The sequence below is a fragment of the Mus caroli genome, chromosome 6, assembly GCF_900094665.2.
Source record: "Mus caroli chromosome 6, CAROLI_EIJ_v1.1, whole genome shotgun sequence".
Taxonomy (NCBI): Eukaryota; Metazoa; Chordata; class Mammalia; order Rodentia; family Muridae; genus Mus; species Mus caroli.
The window spans coordinates 2,731,876-2,757,399 of record NC_034575.1 but is presented as its reverse complement, the minus strand read 5'-3'; the positions used below and the strand labels follow the sequence as shown (position 1 = coordinate 2,757,399).

The following is a 25,524-nucleotide window of genomic DNA, read 5'->3' as shown; positions in this document are numbered from 1 at the left end:
TTCTTTTTTTTTTTTTTTTTTTTTTTTTTTTTTGAGGTAGGGTTTCTCATTGAAGATGCAGCTCATAAACTTTGGCCAGCAAGGTTCACTTCAAGTATCTGCATACACACTACCAAGGCCAGTTCCCCCCACCCCCCAGCCACTTAGGTCTCCGAGCTTGTATGACAAGCACTTTAACAACTGCATCTTCTTTCTAGTCCCCTTTTCTTTCTTCATCTGATTTTGAATTTTTCAGTGAATTCCATTGTGGCGATAGTTTTTCTCAAACATTGTCCTTTGATTTGATAGATACATAACATACTAAATAAATCTTGGTATATTTGCAAAAAAAAAAAAATTACCAATTGATGAATCTCAGAATTCTATTGGACAAAAGAAGCTAGAGGTAAATGAATAAATGCTGCATGACAAAAAAAAAAAAAAAAAAAAATGGAATAGCTGACGAAGGCCAGAATAGCTGTAACTTTAAGGATAAGAATGTCAGAATTTAGAAACTGGAAATGTCTGTTTCTTGTTCTGCATGATAGTAATATGTGTTTAGACATATGTAAAAAACATTCAATTGCATGCATGCTTAAGATCTTGACATTTTTACCTTATGTGACATTTACATCAATGAGATTTTTTACAATGGCTTTAAATGATGACAAATGAATTAAAGGCTACAAAATGGAAGGGGAGGGAGGTGAAAATCAGACTAAGAATAAGTTTGTCCTTCCTAAAATGTACAAGATTGAAGTGAAACCTGCTGAGGGCGAGTCCCAGCAAATCTCACAGTAGAAAATGTATTTAATTCATTTTAGTGTTAGTAAGTTTCAAATTGACCAAGATGAAGAAGTGCAGATACTACATTCAAAACAAACCTACAGGCAGTGTGCCACATTTGTGCTTAGAAGAAGGGACTGAACAAGCCCTACTTCTCTCCTTTCTGGGTCCTTGGAACACTGAAGAAGGTAGGAAAAAGAGAGAAACCTAAACTTTCTTCACTTCCATCCCAGAAACCTACATCTTAGGCTTGTCTGGGAGATAGAGAGAATAAAGAAGACTTAAAACAATAAAAATGTCTGTGGTTGAGATCTAGCCTGTGAGCTCCAATGCAAGGATCTGTAATATTCAATTTCAACTTCTGGCCAAGAGTCACCATCAGGTAACTAGGAAGCAAGGGACAGAGGTTTTTCATTTAATTGTTCAAATTATTTTAGGGCTAAGAACATAGCTTAGTTGGTACAGCACGTGCCTAGCATGCATAAAGCCACATAAATACCACATAGACTAGGTATACTACTACCAAATAAACTAGGCATACTACTACCAAATAAAGCAGGTATGGTGGTGCACAGCTGTACATCCCAACACTTGGGAGGCGAGGCAGAGAGGTTAGAGTTCAAGATCATCTTTGAGCTATAGTGGAGCTGGAAGCTAGCATGGAATGCATGATAATCTAGCTCAAAAAAAATTAGCTAATTTATTATTTCATTTTAAAACCACCAATCAATTGGAAAGCATGATGTACCAAGCACGTCCTGCTCTCTGCAGGACGTAAACATGGAACAGAAAAATATGGAGAATGGAGAGCTATGTACGCTCCTCTGAAACCTGCATGAAGAATTAGAACAGGAGGAGACAGCCCAACTTCTCAACACACTCATACTAGGTCCTGAGAGGGGCAGACACTGGAGCAGTTGCACAAGCATGCTGCCACACCCAGCAGCCCCCACCCAGCTCCCATGTCATAGGAAAGGCATTTGCTACAATGCATTCACATTTCCGCACCAGGCGCCCACTGTCACTGTTTCTTCCCAACCTCTGTACCAATGAGATTTGTGAAGCAATTGTTGCATTTACTGGAGCTGAGTGACTCCTTGCATTTCCATTCATCTCCTGCTTTCTGGGGTTCTGCATTCAGGCATAAGGAAAGAAAAGGCAGAGAGAACAGCGGGGTTTGGTCTGAAATCAGTACACGGAGTATCAGCCCACATCAAAACAGATCTTTTTGTAAAGTTGAATGCGGCTGATAAAATAATAGATGGTCCTGCTGGGTGGAAGCTATAGGGATGCGGCTAATGGGACTCACACAGGTTCAAGGGACCAACCCAACAGTGGCAGCAAGAAATGGTGACAAGCCAAGATCTAAATGAGGTCAATTAATGCGAGGTAAGTGCGTATCTGCATATGCATGTATCTACCTGTGGCAACTGGAATTTGTTGAGAGAAAATTTTAACCAACACACACACACACACACAGACACTATATTTAGCATCCTCTGTTGTAAGTTTGAGCATTGTCTGGCAAGTACTTTTGGTCCTATATTTCAGCTATACTCCTGCTGAGAAAACAGGTTCCCCAAGATAGAGGGGTGTATATTCCATTAAACCCAAATCAACTGAATTGTTAAGTCATACAAATATTTCCATACAGTTAGTAGCATAAGTATAATTTTTTGAATCATGTTACATAAATAAATCTTAAAACATATTGCTGAGGTCAAAATGTTCATTTAGACTTCCCAGTCCTCAACTTCTCTTAGTGATTTCCAACCCACTCAACATCTTAGTAGTCCAGGACACACATTCCACAGTTAGAAGGTAAGAGGCAACCACAGCATCTCTCCTGAAGGCCACGACCATTTTATTTAAACTTTTGGATTCCTTCCTCCCCAGAGAATGCCAGAGGTTTCTCCTGCAGATTCAGAGAAGACTGTGATAAGAAGGGACTCCAACCATGGGCTGAATAGCCTATCTGCAACATTTAAAGAATGAATATGTGCAAGAGAGAGAACGGCAGACACAGAGAGACAGACAGAGACAGAGACAGAGATCAGGGAGGCAGAGAATCAAGAGGTACCTGCTTTAACAAGAGTGTTATGTTTGCAGAGGTATAAATGAGAAACATGCCCTCCTAATAGAGCCAAGTCTGTACGTGTGCTCTGTTCCTTTGTTAGGATTTGTAATCATTCCCCCAAGCTGCTTTATTTTTACAGCCAATAGACTTAAGTAGAAAAGGCTGTAGTGCTGTTAATATAGCATCGTGGGCTTGATGTGCTAAAATGAAGGGCTGGCCTTCTCCAGAGACTGGAGGAAGGAAGGGTTACAGAGTAGCTTTCCTACCTCCATGAAAGTGAAGCTACTGACTTTAGCCTCTTTCAAGGTTCTCTGGGACAGAGCATATGGCCCAGGTACAGGGGTGTATATCCTGTCCTGAGTCTTCATAAGCAATTAGAAAATTAGTAATCTACTCAATCCTTTAGCATGTCAGTATTAGGTTCTGAGAGGTCAAACAGTGAAGCCCTTGAAGAAGAAAAAACCTTGGATGATCTAGCTGCCGCTCACATGTCACAATTAGCCCATAAGCCAAAGGAGCTTGAGTCTGTTTAGACCTGAAGACAAGAGGATAGTTGAGATGCCCTTGGCTTTACCACAAAGGTCATGGGTTCCACTTAACATCTGGCTTGGAGCTGCAGGAGTCATGAAAGACACTAGTGGCATGTCACAAACTCAAAGATTAGCCACCCCCCTCCCCCTCACCCCCCCACACACACATTTTATTTTTGCCTGAGGATGAACCTGAGCATGATAAGGTAATTGTAAGGTCCAACATCTTTATAAATATATGCTCTACCATGGGGCTGTACTTTAAAATGTACCACGATGGAGCTCAGGTTTGGCTGTGGACACTCCGAAGTTACTCTGATAGAATTACTTTGAAGCTTATCATGCTATTCGCTAAATGCTAAATTATAATATGTTATTTCCAATCCCTTCTATGCGCCATATCATATATCCCATTTTTAAAAAGGGAAAACATATTATACTGCACATGCCTCCCATGTTCTCAAGAGAACCATACATAAAGTCTTCTTTAAAGACACCAACTCTCCCAATAGTTAAGAGGCAAATATAGGCAGATCTCTATGAGTTCTGGGCAAGTCAGGGCTACATAGTCAGACCCTCTCTTTAAATACAAAATAATAGACTTAAAAGCACTGGTTTTGAATTTTGAGCGCTTGCCTGTAGAATTGCTCTTTCACAGTCATGATTGCGAGTGGCAAGAGTACGTATGATCGCTTTTTGGGGATTGTGATGGTTTGTGTATGCTTGGCTCAGAGTGGCACTATTTGGAGGTATGGCCTTGTTGGAGTAGGTGTGTCACTGTGGGTGTGGGCTTAAGACCCTCACCCTAGCTGCCTGGAAGTCAGTCTTCCACTAGCAGCCTTCAGATGAAGATTTAGGGCTCTCAGCTCTGCCTAGATGCTACTATGCTCCCACCTCCATGATAAGGGACTGAACCTCTGAACGTGGAAACCAGCCCCAACTAAACGCTGTCCTTTTTAAGACTTTACTTGGTCATGGTGTCTGTTCACAGCAGTAAAACCCTAAGACAGGGACTTTATGATCATTTATGTCTTGCCCTGAGAATTATAATAAAAACATCAGGACAGAGTATACAGTAGATAAATCAATTTTTCTTTCATTCTTTGTGTATCTGTTTCTAAGACTACTTCCTGATCCTTTTGCATATCTTTTTTTTTCCCCAGAAAATTTTCATTTGAGATGGTCTGCTGGGAATGAATTATGCAAAGGGTAACCCAACTGTGCACTCACTTCTACAGGGAATGTGGTCATCCGCCACGCTAAGGAAACACAACACCAGCAGATGAAGCCATAAGCAGATAGTTATCTACCTTCGGAAAGACTTTCAACTCTCCAAGAGAGAATCACTATAGGCCCTCGTAGTGCGCTTTTTTTTTTTTTTTTTTTTTAATGTTTTGGTTTTAGTTTGCCTGGAACTCTTTGTCACAAAGGTATACTTATGAGAATCTCTCCTACAGTAGGATTTAGATTTAGAGCTAGGCAACACAGTCTATAACTAGCAGCACATTTGCACTTCAAAGCATTATTTTAAAAAATATATTAACCCCATACTACAAACCTGTACAAAACAGCAATTAGAAAACTCAAGCCTAAAGGGACATCATCCTCTGGGGGACTGAAGCCTGGGGGAGACTTTTCCAGCTGTGACCACTAATCCAGTTGAATTGCATCTGCATGTGAATGACTGACATCAGGTCCTTCTACAGCTGTGACCCAGTGGGGTCAGTGACCAATCAAAGAATGCAGGTGAAGCTGGCCCTGGCCCTTTGCTGGAAGATCTTATCAAGCTTTCTGGGTTTTTTTTTTTTGTTTGTTTGTTTTTGTTTGTTTGTTTGTTTTCCATTAGGATTCTGCTTGCTCAGGTTCTCAATTCTTCTCTGCTAACAAATGCCCAGAACAGAAGACTTAAAGGGATCTTCTAATCTGCTGGCTTTCAAAGTTGTTACATTTTTTTTTTTTGTTTTGTTTTGCTCTGTTTTAATCAAGGAATCCTTCTCTTCACTTAAGACTTACCCAGAAAAAAAAAAATGGAATTTAAGACACAAGCATTTTGGAAGTATCTGGTCATGAAGAGGGAAGCCAGCAGCCCACCTGCTGCAGTGACTTATCTCTCCTCTCAGTAAGAACTTCAAGTTAGCAATTCTGTGCCTTTCATGAGCAGGTGGAAGGTCCAGACACATTCAGACTTTCTATAGAGAGGTTGAAGGCACTGAAGACCAGAACCTGCCTTAGCCCACAGCAATGGTTTGTTGTGGGGGTCCCATAGCATTGCTGCCTCTGGCTATGTGCTGGAGTGCCCTCCCATACTTGTGTTGGCCCAAATTAATTACGGGGAGAGAAGGATTCTGGCTCCACTGTGTTTTGAATCCCAGGCCTGGAGTAACTTGGGAGAGATTAGCTACTGACTGAGAGACTCTGCTGGCCAGTGTGTGGACATTCCTGCCAGGTACAATTGTTTTCTCTTCCCTCACCCATCTTGAGCTTGGTTTAATGATGTGGCCTCTGCTAATACAATCTAGCTTCTGCTCTGTGGGACTGCCTTGCCTTGTCCCATCCCATACTACTTCCATGGTAGGAACATCAGCTCTGCCATACAAGAACAAAGCTTAGTTCTCACAAAGAAGCTATCCCCTGGATTCTATGGTCAGTGCATCTTCCCTCAGAGGTGATTTTCCTCCCAACAACCCAGCTTTCTCTTCTCTCTGGTGTTATTTGCTTTGATAGTCTAAATTCTATGCGTCGTAATCACCATCGATGGTCATGGTTGTGCAGCTGGATATTCCAGGGTTTGAGTCTTCTACCACTGATGAGACTTTGTAACGAACACATGGCTTTTCAAGAATAGGACTCTTCTCTTGCAAGGATGGCAGTACACATTCCATGCAGTACTATACACATGACTGGGCACCGTCTGACACTCAGGAAATGGTGCCCCTGCTATGTCACCATTTCCTCGACCTACACCATTTCCTCTACCTAATTAGGTAGAATAGAGTAAATTTCCTGGAGGAAAGTTTCATCAAGCTGTCAGCGGGAGGGGAACGAAGCAACCCAATTCTCAACTCTTTTCCCAGAGATTCTTACATTGAGCAGTAATGCCAGCTCAGTTGGGTAGAGAATGATAGGCTCTGCTCTTCCTCTACTAATGGAGAGCCAACGCCCCTGTTGGTGAGATCTTATTTCCCACTGATAGAAGGGTCAGCAAATATCCAGACCTTTACAATGAGTTTTTATGAACAGACTATCAAGTCTCCACTAGGACTCTCATATCCAAGACAGCTGGGATCCTTTTTTTTTACTGACAGTTTGAGCTGTATACTTGAAATCATCTTTGATGAGAAAAAAACAGGCTCGAATACAATGAAATCATAGACCGTCCAAAGTGACCAATTTTGAAGCTTCAAAAACTTACATGAGTGCTTAATTATGTATGATACACAAAAAAGAATTTTCAGAGAAGTTTGATGTAAATTTTTGTCTTTTAAACTCAGTACTAAAAAAGAACAGTTGAACAATTTTAAAAATCATAGCTATTAAGTCAAACTAAACCAAACACAGTGTTCTGATATGTTTGCCAAAAGTTTCAAAGCACACTTTGCTAAAACTATTAGTTTTTACAGAGTTATATATGTGCGGAGCATTTGTCAGACGCCTGCTCAAACTCTATACATATGGCTACTCTTTTAAATGATATATACAGATGTTAAGTATATATATACAACAATGTATATTATTGAAAATAGTTAAAAACTAAATAAATTATAAATTCCATGTTAAATTCCATGTTGGGATTCTTCGTAAACAGATCAGATTCATGTCTACTTCTTAATAGAAAGCTTTCATGTGTCTGTGAGGAGATTTTTCCAGGAAAAGACTGACAGTGAATTCATAGCTGGATTTCCTTGCTTTTTTATTTTAGATGAGACAATAATTACTCAATTAATCTCATTAATCTCATCAAACAAGTAGTGGCTGGTTTCATTTCAGTCGCTCACTAATTATCAATGGGTAGATCTCAGAGCCTTGGAAATGGTGTCCAATTGTGGCAAGCTACTAATGAAGCAAGGCTTGCTTAATGAGGGAATACGAGCAATTAGCTTGTCAGTGGCTCATTCCGACAGTCCCTGGAGAGATGCTACGTTTAGGGCATCCGTATCACAGGAGTCATTGACCTTGAGACCTTCCGCCTTCTCTGTCACTGCTGTTTAATGGAAAGTCACTTATTTTTGTCAGGCTAATAACTGGGGTAATAAAGTAGCCTATAGCTTCAGCTCCCAGCTCTGTTTTCCTATTGCTAAGTTTAGAAAGTTTAAAAATAGATGAATGGATCTATTCTGGACATCATTAAAAAAGGAAACCCAAGGTGGGGCTAGACGGAATCCTTGGAGCCTGCTGGCCACCAGGCTATCTGGAGCTCATTAGTCTACCAAGTCCTCTCTGTCAGAGAAACATTGCCTGTGAATTTTTGAAGCAAAACAAATAAGTCCAGGCAGTTTTGTTTGAGAATTTGGCTTAATCAGACAAGAAAGGATGATTCTGAAATAAGTTCTTCGGCTCCTTCATTATTGTCTTTAGAAAACATTGAAGCCTGGGTGGCGCTCACCTGTGTGCCCCTCACTTGGGAGCCTGGGGCAAGAGGCCAGCCAGAGCCACACACAAACCAAGCAAAATCAGTGGGATAAGTTAATGTTCATAGCCACTAATTTGCTCCCAGGAAAGTATTGTTAGTGTAGGGATTGTTTATTATAAAAAATCTTGGAAATTTGTTTATTATTTTTTTAAAAATGGGAAATAAAACTCAGAATTTCTCAACAAGCTCACCCAAGAGTAATCTAACCATTTGAATCTCCGATCTCTTATTCCAGCATAAACTCCGTGCAGAATCTACACACTAGATGAAGGCCGAGTATGGAGAGATTAAAGGGTCCATTTGCTATCGCATGTCCGCCATTCATCTGATGAAAGGACATGGCAGGAAATGGTGTGTCAGCATCCTGGAAGAACAGGCAGTGTCACCCGTCTGTTATCTGCGTCATGGTATGTTCTAGACCTTTACTCCCCTCTCCTTCATACTTACCCTTGGGGACCCTGAAGAAAGTCTCTAAACAGAAGCTTTCAAAGCAATGGAAGACCTAAAAAGAGAATGAAGGAAATCTGGAAAGGCAGGCAACTCAGCTGATCTTAGCCCAGAGTTTGGTTGCCAACAATACTGGGTTAACAACATTGACCTTAACTAAATGCATCTTTCTTTTTCATCCTCTCCTCATTTCTGAACCAAGTCAGAGATCCAGAAGAGGATAGTGAGTGGGAGCCCACATCACCTCTCATCTTAAATTGATAATGATCACTTCAGGCTTTACTGTTATCCCAACGCAAATTTCCTCAGTGTCTTAAAGAAATCAACCAATCTAACACCAGTGCATAGCATATCAGAGAGGGTGGCTGGTACGATAATGTAGCTTCTCTCACAGTCAGTCAGGCTTCCTAGTAGGTCACCACAGAATGACAACAGCTGGACCCTTGTCACACTTGTCACATTATCACTTCATGTGAAGGAATGAGCCCATGTGAACCAAGGGAATGAACATAAAACGTCACCTACTGGTGGCCACAAAATCATGAGGCAGTAGCGGGCTTCACAAGCTCTCTTCTTCTTACAGTGGAAAGTGAAGGTCCTCTTCTTCCAAGTGAGCAACAGGGATGGGTTAATAGAGCAGACGAGCTTTCCAAGTAAAATTTCTTCGTAAGAGATGTTCCACATAAAGACTAGACTTTCTACATGGTTATATTCTCTCTGATTCATTAGGAAGTTGAGTACAATAAAATCAGAATTAAATTTTCATTAATTTAAAAAAATTAGGGCAATTAACGTCTTCATTGTTAATACACAAAGAACCTAGGAGGCTAATTATTAGTGTCAATAAAATTTTCAAGAGACTATTTTGATTCCCAGGAGAAAGCACTCATTTTAAAACACTTCAAAGTATCCACTCAAGTAAACAAAAGCCCATGCTAATTATAAAGACACATTTAGCTGTTTAAGTAGCTCATATATACGTGTGTTCTTACCACAGCAGTTGAATTTTGTATCAAACTAATATGGTGGCTTTAATATTGCTTCTTAATATGCACATATTCTCTCAAGAGAGTCCACCTTGACCTTACTGGGGAACAACGGTTGTAAGGAAGAGGACTGATGGATTACCTGTGTTTTCCTGAACCCACCCCCACCCCATGTCAATATGTTTAGCATAAATGACTAATTCAGAAATTAATTAAGCTGAAGAAATGATAAGATTCCCTGGTCATGGAACAAATATTAGTTTGAATAGAAAGTGTGATCATTTGAGGCTGCTAGCATTCATTGTCCTTCCCTCTCTTTGTTACACAGATGTGGCTGGCTATAACACACTCCTCTTGTACATTCTTTAAGTCTTGCTGAAATCACTGGAGGTCCTCTAGAATTCTGTGCCCCTGGGGTATTACAAATACTGTCTTCAAGTGAGATGGCTAGCTATTGTATATGTCTCCTCAAATGTGAGCTCTATGATCCCACTGTGTGTTATTCTCAGGCAAGTTCCCTCTCATTGGCAGGAAACATGATCATTATCACATGCAAACACAAATTCTTACATCTACTGATCCTAAGGAAGAGACGTACTTCTCCGGGTGTTTTTAAGCAAATTCCACAGGAGTCTTCTGCTTAACTCATTTGCATGGTTCCCCTGGATAAGTCACTATTAAGGGTCATCCTTAATGACCTAACTGACGATACTGTGGACAAGGCAGACACAGCTCCAAACAATGGAGACTACATGGAAGAGATAAAGGATGGTGTCTCCAAAGATGAGTTGCAGGAAACAAAATGACATGTGCTTGACTACTGTACCCCATCCCATCCTTAGAACCCTTACAATTCCCTGAGCACTTGACACTTTTATATGATCAGTGTTTTCTGGGTGACCTTAGCCTTGGAGTCTCTGACATCCCTCCCCCCCCCCACCACCACCACCACCTGGGGATGGTTACACTCAAAGTTTCTGCATGTATTTTCTCATACCACCTCATTTGCTATATTCCTTGCCTTTGTTTTCATGTCTGTCCTTTGACAGTGAGCAGATGCTGAGAACATTAAATGTTCCCCAAAGAAATGGGTGTGTGGTTATTTCACTTTCAAAGATCACGAGACTATTTACAGAGCCAAAATTAGAATGCAGTTCCCTTGCCTGTGTTTCAAAGCCTTCGTAGTATTATCCTCAGACAAGATACTTGGGAAGAAAGGCTGTGACATTTCACATTTATTGCAGTTAAAGCCTTAGCTTGTGGATTAATATAGAAAGAAAAAAACAAAACAATTCTCCACGGAATAAATAGAGAAATCTCAAAATGTTCTACAAGTAAATTTTATCATTGAAGTCGTGATAACTCAGGGAACTTTTCTATTTTGGAGACAGTATACTGGTTAAATGTGGATTATTTAATGGATAGTGAATAGGAGCCTGCCCACCCCAAAGATGAGGAAAGGAGTGTGGGGGTACCTAAGACACATCACCGTCTTACGAGAGGAGATGGTCAAAGAGGAGATGAGTTACACTGTGCAGCCCACATGAGTTTTTAACATGGGTAATTTCTGTCACTTTATGTTCAAAAACACCCACTGGTTTCATTCTTATTCCAGAAACCTTATTACTGTAACTTGTGAAATTCTCACATCTTTTTAAATCTTTTCTTCTTCTACTTCAGTATTTTCAAATTTCTGCCTTAGGCTGTTGTTGAACCATGTCTAACTAAAATAACCTTCCCTTGGCTGTCTAATCTCCCTATAGTCTAATCTCCCTGATCCCTTTAGTCTCTGTTCAAGTACCTTCTTGCCTAAAGACATGTTCCTGCCCAGATTGGGCTATTCTCCTCTAGGCATCTAACCCTATATCTTGCTTCATTTCTTAAGCACTTATTATTAACTAGTATAGTATAAATTTGTTTCACACACACACACAAATTATAAGATATAAATCATTTCACAATTATGAAACCCCAACAGAAATTTGCTGTTTTATTCATATTCAAAGCACAGTTGCTGAATGAGTTAGTGAGTGAATGAGAGTATATACATCCTACAGACTTCAATGAAAATATACTGAACCCAATTACATGACTACAACTAATTATTCTCTTTTATTTCTCCAATAACAGCTCTTACTGTGAGATGACTCCTGCCTGGTGTTTAGTCTAGTACCGAGGCTGCTGAACTGGATGTTGTAACAGATACAAATGGTTAAAAGGAGATTGATACTTTAAGGAGACTTTGGTTTAATAGGATATAGAAAATATACACTTGGTCACCCAAATGGGATCAAATGGGCTTTTGAAGGTATAGCAGGCCATCAAAGCCAGAAGAAAGAGAATTTTTCTGGGAAGGTCAAAGAAGACTTGGAGAATGCACTGGAGTTTAACTTAGGTGTTAAGGACACAAGGAAAAGACAGTTGGCACAGACAAGACTAAGACAATGAAACCATGAGACCATAAGAGAGTTTCTAACCTTGCTCTACACCAATAGGAAAACAGAATAAAGACAGAATGAACAACTGAGATCAAGGAAGCCAGTGAATATGCTCTGTAGCTGGACTGGGTAGGGGAGGGCTGTAAACCTGTGCTGACATCCACCCTGGGTCTCAGGAGCAGAACTAGCCTATTAGAGAAATTGAGATCTCAATCCCTCAATCTCGGAATTCTAGGAAATAGCAAACATAATAGCTGAGAGATACCAGAAGTTCCATTACAGACCTCCACCATAAAATTAATGCTACAATGAAGTGGGTTGCATAAGTTATAGCCTTGGTAACTGTAGAGTCCTCTCAAAAGTCTGTCTGCCTCTGCTTTGTTAATAAAGCCAAGGTGATATTCTAAATCTTTAATTATCATTTCATCATTGTACACAGCACCTTCAGCAGGTATATATCCCAGCTCAAGATGCCATTTTCCTTTTTCCTGTAAAAGGTCAAATCCATATTTACTTCCACATAAAATAACAAGGCGCTAAGCTGAGATGCGTCAATAATACAAGTGATGCCTGCTTCTTGAAAACAAAACAATTACAATAAGTCAATCCAGAATGAAGCAAACACATACAAATCCAGCAAATGTTACCTCTGTTATGTATATTGTTGTCTGAAGGGAAGAAAAAAACATAGCATGGTGTTCCAATAGTTAATACCTAGGGACAAGACAACAACAACAAAAACAGCACACATATTTTGAAGTACAAAAGGCCATGTTAAGAATTGACTTTAAAAAAAAATTCATAATTGTAGTTGGGAAGGAAAGATTGGAAAGCCGTCCAAATTTTACTCAATTTTGCCTCAATAGCTACTGGTGTGCAAGACAAATGCTTTATTTGCTCAGCTGTAAGAAGTGATGCTCCCTCCGTTCCAGTTTTATCATACATTGAAGCAATTCGGCATCTCTTCAGGCATCACTTCTAGTTCTGTTGCTATTTTCACCACCTCTCCAGTCACTTCTACACTAATGTCTTTATTTCGTCTCCATCATCCATGAAGGGTTGAATTGACTTCTTCCAAACCCTTTTCAGTGTTAATATTTTGACTCTTCTGATGAAACACACACACACACACACACAAAAGCCTTTGACAGCACCTAGCACTCTTTCCAGAGGTGTTCAAATTCCTTCCCCCAGGTCTGTCAGCAGGATCACTGTCTACACTGAGATGCGTGTCTTAAATACAAGGACTTGAAAGGCTGAGTTTCTCCATGAGCGGGAGTTGTATTAGAGACATGGCAGCATTCATGTCACTGTATGTTTTCAGCTCTTGGGTGACCGACCACGTGCAGAAAATCCTTTTTCGGAGCAGTGGGTCTCAGGAGAGGGGTTAAAATTTTCAGTCAGCCCTGCAAGCAGCTGGATAGACTTTGCTGTTCATATGTAGAGAACAAGAGGAGTAGGCACAGTATTATTGTCAAGGGCCCCCAGGGCTTTCAGAATGGAAGAGCAGTGGCTTCAACTCAAAGTCATTGACCTACAAGAGCCATCTAGTCCTTTGAGGCTTGGAAAGCAGGCATTGACGATCTTCGTATGAAAACCCTAGATGGTGTCTTCTTCCAGTGGAAGGATGTTTTGTCCACACCAAAAAGGTGGTTATTGTTTTGTTTAGCCCAGCTACCTTCCCTTTGATCTTTGCTAGATCTTCCAGAAATGCATCAGTTCTAAATCATCTCTCACGATTTTCTCCCTACCCCCACACTTTTGTGTTATCGAGATGGCTTTCTTCCCTAAAACTTCTCAACCAGTTTATGTTACCAGCACATTTTCCTTCTGCAGATTCCTCACTTTTTACAGATTTTGGACGTGGAACTAGGTAGGGTGTTGACTCATGGGAATACTATGGTGGCTCTCTTCCAGTCTACTGACACTTTCCACCTCAGCAGTCAGGCTGGTTTGCCCTCTTTCCATTCGTGTATAAACTAGAGTCAAACTCGCTTCCTTGCAAGGACACTTAGAGGCCACATCAGGGTTAACTGATTGAATTCCAATATTATGAGTAATCCTGAAAAAGTTTGAAATGTTGCAAGACCTGCCAAGTATGGGGAACCGAAGAAGCCTTGAGTGGGTGTGCAAAGAAGTCCTGAGCGGATGTGTATGTTGACATAGGCGGAGCCATCCATGTCAAGGACTCTGATACCTCAGGTCTATAGGAGCAGCAAAGCTTTACCCCAGTTAGGCTCAGGGGATTAGCAAAACATTTCTCTGCTCTGGGTACAAATGTGAACAGTGAGCCAGAATGATCATTTGCCAGTGACTGACCAGAGTGTTCAAGAATTAACGACTACAGCTTCTTCTCCTAGATGACTGCAGGCTGAGAATGCTCCCTGACAAAGATCTCCAGCTAAAGCTAGCTCTTCCTCCCTGGGCCACACATACCAAATGGTCTGAGGTTCCGGGTTGTTACATAGTTGGTGTACCTTCAACAAGCCAAGCGCAGCCCACCTGATTCCAGATTTGCTGCTTGTGTGCCTGGTCTTTCTTCATTCCCTCACCGCCCCAGTCAGGTTTCAAGAAGCAAGCCACATGTGGGAGTATGACACAGATACATATGAACACTGCTTCTGGGGAAAACAACCCCCATTTATTTGTTCATACCAGAGTTACCCCCAACCTTCAATGTATAACCAAAAATGCAATATCATGCCTTCCAGATGCTATATAAAGAAGCATAATCAAAACGAAGTATGGCTGCATTTGAAAGCACTACTGCATATCAAGTTCTATCAATACTGTTTTCTTTTTATCATTTATAATGTATTATCTAGTCATGGAAGCAATCTGAACAGTAGAATGTCACACTTGGAGATTTTGCTTATTGTCAAATTATCTGAGAGCTCTGGCGTAGTTGAATTTTCCCTTTAATGGGGACTTGTGAAATGCCAAACTCAATTCTCAGTCCCCATATGTCTATCACATGTATGATAACAACATTAATCTCTTCTTTATATATCTTCCACAAGATGGGACAACAGATTCAACCCACTTCCTTCTTGGATGTGATCCATAAGCTGAGAATGACATTTTTTATGTCTGTAAGATGACATGTGGAAATTATGAAATTTTAGTGCACATTCATAAGATAATATTGAACCACTGCCACCACCGTCCTTTCTTGTATTGTCTGTGGTACCTGTCATTCTGAAGGATCAAAGTGAAGTACAGAGATCATGTAACCTACGAAGCCATGCATTTCACTGTCTACCCCATGCATCTTACCATCTACCCCTTTACAGAAAATGCAGTTGGCTCCTGGTGTACTGAATTATACTAACCGTCTAGAGAGAGGGAGTCTCTCATAGCCCCCAGCTTGGTGATTTCTATGTTCAAAAGAGTTGCTGAATGTCTCTTGTATTTAACAGCACTGTAAAACTTTTAGTATTCAAATGTATGCCACAAAATTCCTGCTTCTATATGCTAATAAATTTGAAAGCACTAATTTCCTTATATTTTTACAAAGCTTGACACTTACCAGGTTTGATATTTAGCATATGAATTCTACAAAAGATTTTTTTAAACAAGAACTCTGTGCTGCAATGAGAATTTATCATACCCAAAAAGAGAAGTAATTTTGTAGTCTTTAAAAAAATATGAAATCGATGTTCATGTTGAAATCTTGAAAATTACACTAATGTACCATTCAAGCTTTAAATGTCAGTACATAAAACTGTTAGTTTTCTGGTGCAAAATAAATTAAAGACTAAAAAGTTCCAATCCCTGGTGTTGCATCTCCTGAGGATAAATTCAGAACTCATGTAACAGTAGACTTTAAAAACTTTTAAATTTGATATTCATTTTATTAAGACAAACAGAATTCGACGATGTATCTTACAAAGTGCATTACTGTGTATTTTGCTGAATGTAGGCAAGTGTGTAAACATTGATTATGACTAAAGTGGATGTAGTGGAAGGAGATGGGCACTGTGCTCTGAGCTAAGTCCAACAATCTTCATGACAGTGTGGATTCTATACTATATCATGGATATTAAATGTAAATAAGGTTCAACAGGAAGACTGTAGTACAGAGTTTTAGAGCATATTAGAGTCTCACAAAATATTATTTTTTCCTCCATCCTCTTTCCTAAAATTTCTTTTATTTTTTTGGCTCTTGAGATTAAAACTTTGGGTCCACAAAATCAGGTGCTACACTCTGGAGACATTCCTGCATCCTCTTCTCTTTTGTTTTACAGCAGACATCACCAATTTTTCCCCCTGGGGAAGATGTATCCTAAACTCTAGGACCTAGACAGTACTGATTTTCCAGAGTTGAATGAGTTATGCAGCTCATGCCCTGAGTCAACATATAATAAATGTCCCCAGATCCAAGGCACATCTTGAATGGTGGAATTGGACATAACTCAGGCAGAAACGGGGCGATCACCCTTCTAAAGGAGCAGAGACTGTTGCATTCAGGAGATTCAGGGAGATTGGGCATAAACATGGAGACCCTTCCAGAAAGAACTGGATGAGAAAGGGTGTGGGCTCTCCTTCATGTAGGGACTTGTCTGGGAAGGCCCCAGTCCAAAAAACACACTGAAGAAAATGTGGGCAGAGACGCAAATGACAGATTGGAGCCCGTCTCATGACACTGAAGCCTAGAGCCCTCAGAGCTTGGCTTCCAGAACCACAACAGACTCCAACAGACTTTCCACAGAGAAGGGAGGAAGTTGCTAGAACAAACACTGTCCTGAAACTTGCCCCAAAGCTGAACCTCATCAAACCCCAATGTTTTTCTGAGGTTAGAAAAAAAATCCTGGCTTAGCATTTTTAGGACAATATCTATTTGCCTTTTGTCTCCCACTTGCAGCCAGAAGTGGAAGTTCTAAAAACCCATTAAAAATTCTGGGTTTTATTTATTTCTTTACTATATTCTTTGCCTGTCCAAAACCAGTGAATGCTGGAATGGTTCAAGTTCATTCTCCTGAGATATCCAGATCAAAGTCCTTCAGAACTGCCTTGGCTAAGCATCTAGATTTTTCCATTCTTACCCAAACCAAGGCTTCAATCCCTTGCAATTTGCTTTCAAATGCATTCACGTTCTCAAGAGTCCTGGGGCACTGCCCAAGGCACTCCTGTGTGCTGAAGCATTGCACACTGCACTCTTGTGTCCTGAAACACTGCACACTGCACTCTTGTGTCCTGGGACACTGTACACTGCACTCTTGTGTCCTGGGGCAGGGCACACTGCACTCTTGTGTCCTGGGGCACTGCACACTGCACTCTTGTGTCCTGGGGCACTGCACACTGTACACTGCACTCTTGTGTCCTGGGGCAGGGCACACTGCACTCTTGTGTCCTGGGGCACTGCACACTGCACATTGCACTCTTGTGTCCTGGGGCACTGCACATTGCACTCTGGCCAAATATCCTACTCTACATATCTTGTGTAAAGTGAAAATCTGAGAAAGGCACCCTCAAGCACCCTCCTGTGTTGCTATTGCTGTTCTTGCCATACATCTATGTATAAAATTCAGTTTGTTCACATGCAATCTAAAGGCAATTCATTTAAATCTAATGCTAATTTATTAAGAGATGGATTCTGTTCTTTTTTGATACCCCACAAGATTTCCAATGTTACATTTAGGTTACATTTTGTTAGGTAATCCAAATGGACTTCTACCTCACTCTAAATCACCATACACCACCTTTTTCCTAAATCACTTCCATCCTTTCAGGAAATTAATAAGAATATAATACTTCTTTGTAGGTACCGTTTAAAACCATGTCTTCATTTTTTAAAAATTAGTTTATTAATGGTTGGTTTTCATTTTAGTTTTCTTCATGTTGAATGTTTCTAATGGGATACACAGAAAGCTTGAGTTTGCCTTAGCAAGAACCAAGTCACTCAGAACTCTTGCACTTTTCTAATAGGAGCAGGAAAGCGTGTGAGAGCGACTCCTGCAAGACTGGAGAGGACCCCATCTTTACCTTACCTGTGGTTTCAGCCTGTCTTCTGAGTGTATTTGGGCATTTATTCAAGCAGTTTATGTATTTCTGACTAGTCCATGCTTTATCTTTGAAGCTGTATTCACTGTGATAATATTTTTCTAATGCTAAAAGGAAAGAAACCACATTGTGATTGGGTAGCTCAATAGTTAAGGTCCACACCCCTACCTCAGTTTCCTACCTCAGTTTCCATGCCTCCCAGAACTCCGAAGGGATTCTTTTTCTTCAGAAGCCTCTGCCTGCTTCTTCCTTTCACATAATTCGCCTTTGTTCAGTTATTTTTGCGCCACCCCCAGAGTGTTTTCAAATATATTTCAGGCCCCCAAGCAACCCCATTTCAGTTGATTGACTTCAGGGAGCTCTAATGCTGGCCAGGCATTTTGCTACAACCCCATTTAGACTCAGCAGGAACAGCAGATTTAAAAGGCAGATTACGTTTTTAGCTTTTTAAAAACTGCTTTATTAGAGAGGCTAAAAGCCACAGAGGTGGTAAGCTGAATTCTTTTGAAATACAAGCAACCTCATGACATCCAGGCAGCAGTTCCTCACCCATGGCGTTCCCTCCTCTGGGTTTCAATGACAGCGGGGACCAGCTGCCTCCAAGGATTTTTTTCTTAAGGGTACTTGTGACTCCAACAACAGAATCCATGAAAGCACCAAAGGAGGTTCATTTAAGGGTGGGAGACCTTTGAAAATCAGCTCACCCCTTGGCTTCTGGCAGGCCATTTTGTGTGAAAGGGTTGGTTATATATTGGTCTCCACTGAATTGCAGAAATGGACAAGGTGAGATTGCAAAGACCAGTTGGAGTGGACAGAATACCTGCGGGCCTGCTTCTTACAGCAGGCAGCTGGACGTCTCAGAATATGGCTAAAAGAATGCTGGACGTCTCAGAATATGGCTAAAAGAATGCTGGACGGATGGACAGACAGGCAGACAGACAGATGGATGGGTGGATGGATAAATAAACAAATGAATGTTAAAGAAACACCACACTGGTGGCTATTGCTCCATAGGCTTGTATTAAACCATGTGACATAGTCTAGTGGGCTCTTCCTTTTTGCTTACTTTGGGTTCTGTTTGGGTTCTATCCAAGATGCTTCCTATAAAGTATCTGACAAGAATGAGATTTCTGTGGCATCAATGAGATTCTATATTGAAGGGTTTATATAGAGGTTTAGAGACATAATGAATAGTACCAGATTTAGGGAACTTATCATGGAGAAGAGGGCTAAGACTCACTCTGGACCTGACTTATAGACTGAAGCAGAAGTCCTACTCACAGTTTGGGACAGATAGAGGACATAGATCTGCCAGTCCCCCTGTTCTCAGAGAGAACACCAGTAGCAATACAACTCTATGCTAAACCCAAAAGCAGATACAATGTCCCTAACTGTCTGGAACACCCTGGATTAAACAGGGGCTTTCCCTAAGGGTGTCTATGGACCAGTTTGGAAAAGGATATGAATTCCCATGGGAGGGGCCAGCAAGAAGTGACAGAAACAAGTGGACTGTCAAGTTATCACGTGCATGTCCAAGGTGAACAGCCTCAGATGTCACCCCTACATTAGCCCGGTATCCGTGTTATCAACAGCAAATAAAATTATAAATTTTACTTGGAGTCTCTTGATTGTTAAGTGTTAGACTCAAAGGTGGATTAAATGCTATATAGTTCAAATAAATACATATACAGAAAAATAAAATTAAAATAGCCCTGTCAGAGAACTGAGGCAACGGCTCAGTTGGTAAAATCCTCACTTTATAAACAGGAGGACCTGAGTTTGAGTCCCCAGAACTCACATTAAAAATAATAATGATGAAATAAAGTAAAGGCCAGGGTGTAGTGGTCCATATATCTATTCCTAGTACTAGTCTGTAGCGATTCCTGAACCTCACTGGCCAGCCAGACTACTTTAACTGGTGAGCTCTAGGCTGTCTGGAGACCCTGTCTAAAAATAAAATAAAGTAAAAGAAAAGAAAAGAATGTAAATGGTTGCCTGAGACACAAATTTGTCCCCTGGTGGGCACACACACACACACACACACACACACACACACACACAGGACTGTGGGTTCATGTAGCCCCAAAATGGGAAACACTGAAGGAAGATTCCAGTTTCCTCTTATCTTTTTTTGAACTACCTTGCTAGCATACAGGATACAGCCAGAAAAACAAAGAAGCCCATCTCACCAGGGCTCTAAGAGGGCATGTGACAAATTGCAGAAAATTATAGCCAACATTTTGTGGTTGCTGGTCTTCCCCGGGTTACACACTAGCAAAGTCCTGGGGGAAAAAATAGCAAACTCCAAAGATCAAAGTTTCCATGCTGCAGAGGGGACTTGCTTTTTGTCTGGCACCTCCTACCCCCAAGCCCTTTTTGTCAATCACAAAGCAGTCCTTGCAAAGTTCAGAGCTGACATTGTCAGAGGCTAATGGTGCCTTTCCCGGCTTGCTCTGTTCTGTGTGTTAGCCCTCTCAGACCTCCGGTTCCCTTCGGGCTGTTTACATACAATTTCCTTCTGGGTGGAACTTTGTTTTTCCTTTCCTTCTTTTGGAGCTGTTGATTTTTCTTAAAATAGGAGGTCATTTCAGGCAGAACTGTGTTTTCGCCCTTTGCTTCCTCTATGGCTGGGACTGGCGCTCCTCTGGGCAGAAGGAAATTTCCACTTTGTTTACGAGGCTAGGTTGGTTTTCTTTGGATTTCCCCTTCACTTACTGGGTTTGGAGCTTGGAGTTCCTCCGATTATCTAGGATCATGAAAATCACTTGGAAGATAGTGTTCTCTGGTTGATTTGTTTACCTTAATAACTCCGCCCTTCTAGAAGGCACCTCTAACTTACTTCCTCGTATCTTTCCAGTGAACCTAAGCTTCCTAGATGCACACCTCTGCGTTCTAACTTGTTAACCTCGTCTTCCTCCCAGCATCCTTTAGCTGTTGTTGTCAATCTGGATTTTTTTTTTTTCCAAACAGCACTCTGAACCAATTCCAACGTGAGTCATAGCCTTATACTTTTGGATGGAAAAGCAATTTTCTGCTTTCTCTCTAAAATGCAGCGGTGCTCCACAGCCGTTCCTAGGATCGGCAGACATGGTGGGTCCTCCCTACAGAGAGTAGTGTCAGTGTGCACCCAGAGGCAAATGATCTGCCTTAGACTCCATTAAGGTTTTCCTCTGGACCTGTGGAAGAATACATTCTAAGAAGATAACACATTCGTTGAAAAGACTTGTGTCCAAGAACATGTTTTCTAAAGCTAAGCAGAATAATAAATCATCCTAGAGGTAAATCGTAGATGGTTGTAGTAGGTTTGAAACAAAAAAGAATTATTAGTTATGAAATGGTTTCTCTAAGGCCACTGTGGTCAGGTGACAGGGCCACAATTACACGGAAGCTAAGTTCGATGGAGTTGAACGACCAGCTATCTAGAGTGACCGCTCAGCACAATCCCATTCTGTTCCACTAAATTTCCCATTCCCTGGAACTGGAGTTGAGGTGGGGAAGTGCTGTAGAGAAAGTGTACTGAGAGGAGAGAGAGAAAGGCAAAGATAAAGGAGAAGACAGATAAAGACGAAACAGGAAGCAAGTCTCTGTGCACTTCAGGGGGATAGCTAGGAGTCTGGGTTTAGAACAAATGTAGGGTGGGTGGTTAGCTGCCTTGGTCCTTGCTGAGTGGCCGCAGGCAAGTTCCTTCCTCTGTCTACCCCTCAGATTTCTCATCTGTAAAATAAGCATAGTAAGAGATCTGCTTCCATGAGTCAGTAGAAGGGAGTGTGTTAGACTTAGCTCTTGTCATAGCCAACGGGTAGTCTTTACAGTGAAAATACTCAGCAGGCCAGCACTGCCTTTACTAGAACATTCTGAGGTCTCCTTACTGTCTTCATTTTGCCAGTGAAAAATGAGGGATTCAAAGAAAATAAGCAATTTCTCCCCTGCCTCAGAGCTAAGTGATCAAGCCAGGCTCCCTTCCCAAGGGAATTAGCATCAAGTCTGAACCCTTAACCACTTTACAGCTTTGAACATCATTTTAATATACGATGGGATCTTCACTGGTCTTAGACTTCGTTCATCTTGACCTCACTGATTTGCTGTAGAAAGCTGTGTGTACCACACTGTACCACATTGTTTTCAGCAGAGATACTCAGAATGGTCAGTCTGCTATACATAGCATGTCTGCATATGCATGTACATGCATAGACTTATATTCACAATCGAGAGTATGCAAACCACACTGAGCTATAAACTGATACTTCAAAAATATTTTCTATAGCATAAACAGAGAGATGGGTTTCTAATACATATTTTCTTTAGAGTTAGACCAGAATCAGTCAGCTCAATTCTAATTGCACCTCGGCTTAGTGATATATACCTATAATCTCAGTACAGGGGAGGCTGAGACAGGAGGAGTGTGAGCTACAGCCCAGTCTGAGCAACACAGTAAGATTCCATAGTAAAATTAAAACAAAACAAAACTCATTCCACTGAGATTTCTGGGTAACATTATTCTCTACAATTCAGTAAATACATGTGGTTTCAGAAATCACAGAGTTGCATAGCTTCAATTCCAAAGGTAGGAATTGCTCTAATTGATTCAGGTTCTAGAAAAGCAAGTTTTAAACTGATGATGAAAACCCAAGAAATAGGTTTGTTTTATTTTTGTTTGATCAGAGAGATGTGATTTGAAGAATAAGCTGCAACATGGACCCGTAAGATCAGAAAAAGAAATATAAAGCAAGCCCAGAAGTTTATCCCAGTGACACATATGCTAGGGACCAGAAGATAGGTCTGCATGCTATGATCACTTTGTAATGCTCAAGTGCTACTTATGTTTTAATTATATAGCTGACGTCATGTTCCCTGTGACCTCATTTGGTTTACACAGAGAAACCACGTCAGCAAGGTCTACAGGTGACATGTGATGAATTGGTTTTACACAGGAGAACACAGGCACAGGGATTCCACAACTTGGCCTAGGTCACACAGCTGTTCCCATGCAAAGCCTGACTTATCAGCTGCCACTGCTTTTACCGAATGTGAGTCCACTGGCATTTCTAATGAGCCGAGTGTGTCACCTTACCTAAACCAAGGTGGGTGTTTGCCAAGGCTTGGGAGCTAGGAGTGATGTTTGTAGGAAAGACTCCAGAACAAGAGGTGGCAGACCATGGCTAACTGCCATTCCAAACCACCTCCAAATGTCCCAAAGGAGAGTTGGAAGAGAGAAGGTCACTGGCAGGGGAGGGAAAAACTTCCAAGTACAGAAACCCCATCGTCCCCACAGCTGGCACTGTGCATCCCAAGTTTTATGTGGTATTAATACAACTGGCTCTTGACTCAAGCTCGAGTGGTTGAATCCTGGCGCCACCCTGAACCCTCCTCGTCTCATTCTTTGTCATTAGGATGGATTTAAGGATCATGTGAGTGCTGCAGAGCTTGTGGGAGAATTCAACACAAAAATGAGTGTAGAAAGGCTCCATGTGTTAACTGACACACAGGAGGTGGGTGCTGGCTTTTCCTGTTTGCTTCACTTTTGTCATGTCTGTTGTGTTGAGAACTGAACCCAAGATCTTGCACATGCTAAGTGCACAGAAACATCTCAGTAAATTCCACTGCCTTTACTGTTTCCTGCAGAAAGGGAAGCCCAGAGTGTTCTGGTTTGCTTTTTTGTTACTATGATAAAACGTTCTGATCAAAGGCAACTCAAGGGAGGAAATGTCTTATTTGGTTACACTTCCAGGTTACAAGCCATTGAAGGGAAGTTGGGACAGAAATTCAAGTGGAACTGAAGCAAAAAGCATGGAGGAATGCCATTTACTCAGTCTCTAGCTCAGTCACAGGCTGATGATTCACCAGGGTTTTATACAGCTCAGGTCCTCCTGTATAGGGAATGGCACCCCCTACAGTGGGCTGGGGTCTCTTACATCAGAGATAAAGAAAATGCCTCACAGTCAGGCCAACATGCTAATGTGATCAGGATCACATTTGCAGTTCCTTCTTCCTAGGTGACTCTAGGTCACATTGACAATGAAAACTAATCAAGGAACAGAGCTGGGATTTTCAGCTAAACTACAGAGATCACATTGTCTACCACAATCCCACACTTCCATTGTTCATCTGTCTGAACTGCCTTTTCCAGGTTGATCCATTCACATTCTTCCTCTCTCCAATCAAGCCTCTGTTCTAATGGTCTTCAGAGGAACCTCACCTGGCTGCCCAACCCACAGCAGGCCCCTTGTCACTTCCCATAGCTTTAAACAGCCAGAGTTCACCCCATACTGTGGCAGGTGAAGCAATCACACACAGTTCGTCTTTTCATTTAATTCCTCATGGGTTGCTATGTCTACTACCACAAAGAAATCTCCATGAGAGTAGTTTGCTACAGCTTACAACATTTTTTCCTAAAGAGCAGTCAATGTCTTGCCTTATTGCATTGAGGCTATCTATTAATTAGTAAAATACTATGAACAACTGTATCTAATATATCAGCAGATGACGTGATAACACTGCTGAAGCTGACTCCAAGCAAATTCGAATGTTCTCCGCTAGGTGAGACACCGTTATCATTTTATTTTGGAGGTAACCATCCCCAGAGAGCACTGGGCCTTCCATCCAAAGCACATTTTAAAACTACAGAATCTACTCCACAGAGTAAGCTGGGGAGGTAAGTGCTGTATAGCTGCTAAAGATCCTGGGAGGTTGAAAAGCAAACTAGGCACTCTGCTCACTCACTTCCAGCTCCAGGGCTGTGTCTCCTGTCGGGGTCATTAATCAATCCCATTACGTTATAATTCCTTGCCACGCTAAGAAAACACAATCCAAACAGAAGGAAGCGTTTCCTGCACTTGCCACTTACCCCTAAATATGAAGGGTGGCCGTCTAAAAACTTCAGCCTTCCTGAGATTAGCTGGAGAAGGTCTGCACAGTATCCACTGGATGTGTCCGGAAAGAAAACGTGCCAAGCGCGATGAAGGGCGAGAACATGACTTGATTCTGACTGCTCACATTCAGGGCTGTTTCGCAAGCTCAGATAAAGCAATGCAGAGCTACCCAGGATGACAGGACTAAAATAAAACAAATCATTTGCAATGTGATTTCCTGCTGAGCAGTGTGCTAAGCTGCCCACTGTGGGTAGTTGTTAACTAACACAGAACAGACCTTGCAATACTGAACGGCAAATCCCTTCATAGGACAAATGACATTGCATGGATATTAATGAATGGGGGCCAAAGGAAAGCCACATGATATAATGGAATCATTGGTTCAGTGGCTGCAGCTGAGGAAGACAATGCTGTACTTCATCAGAGAAGGGCAGCTTGATCCGGTATGATGGGCCAAAGGAGGAAGTGCCCTCTGGGACGGTCTAGCTCACACTCATTAAAGAGGTTCAAGCAACAGAGAGTGGCTTGCTTAAAGAGCAACACAATCTAACTTTTTTTTTTTTTAAATTGAGACAGTGTCTTATGTAGTCTAGTCTGGCCTCAGATTTGCTATGTAACCAAAGATGACCTTGAACCTCTGCTGCTCATGCCTCTGTCCCCAAAGTGCTGTCATTATAGGCATGTGACACTCCATCGATTTATGCAGTGCTGGTGATCCAACTCAGGGCCTTGTGCATAACATGCAATATAACATAATTTGTCAGGTGCCTGCTGTATAG

At 41.4% G+C, this 25,524-nt stretch overlaps 1 long non-coding RNA gene across 1 annotated transcript in view; it reads right to left on the bottom strand.

The window, feature by feature from the left end:
• Positions 1-24,977, bottom strand: part of LOC115031297 — a 46,553-nt gene extending 21,576 nt beyond the window's left edge. The window contains exon 1 of the long non-coding RNA XR_003836907.1: positions 24,721-24,977. This is a non-coding gene — a long non-coding RNA (uncharacterized LOC115031297). The remainder of the gene's footprint in view (positions 1-24,720) is intronic.
• Positions 24,978-25,524: the final 547 nt, after the last annotated feature.